The sequence below is a fragment of the Penaeus monodon genome, chromosome 20, assembly GCF_015228065.2.
Source record: "Penaeus monodon isolate SGIC_2016 chromosome 20, NSTDA_Pmon_1, whole genome shotgun sequence".
NCBI lineage: Eukaryota > Metazoa > Arthropoda > Malacostraca > Decapoda > Penaeidae > Penaeus > Penaeus monodon.
In genome coordinates this window covers 5,253,715-5,254,042 of record NC_051405.1, presented here as the reverse complement: position 1 = coordinate 5,254,042, position 328 = coordinate 5,253,715, and positions in this window count along the sequence as shown.

The window sequence follows — 328 nt, the reverse complement described above, 5'->3', positions numbered from 1 at the left end:
TACATGAAATGTTTCTGAAATTGTCATGCAACGAGTAAACGCGGCACGGATTAAGACCAGTAAAATCTTCTAAAAAGTAAGGGCTTTGGTGGTCGGCCGCCTGAGCAAAGACACTGAAGGGAAACATAGAATGAAAGGAAACAAAGAGAGACGGGAAACTGCGCAGCTTCCATAAAAGTCTTTAGGTCTAACCGTGAAATACCGAGATTTTGGGACAAGAAGATATAGGAAACCATGGAAGGCAGTGGATACTTTTATTACTTGCATTTTGGCTTTTGGGAATTGGCTGGGCGAAAGGAGTGCTATTCCTTCTCTGGGTACTGAGTGA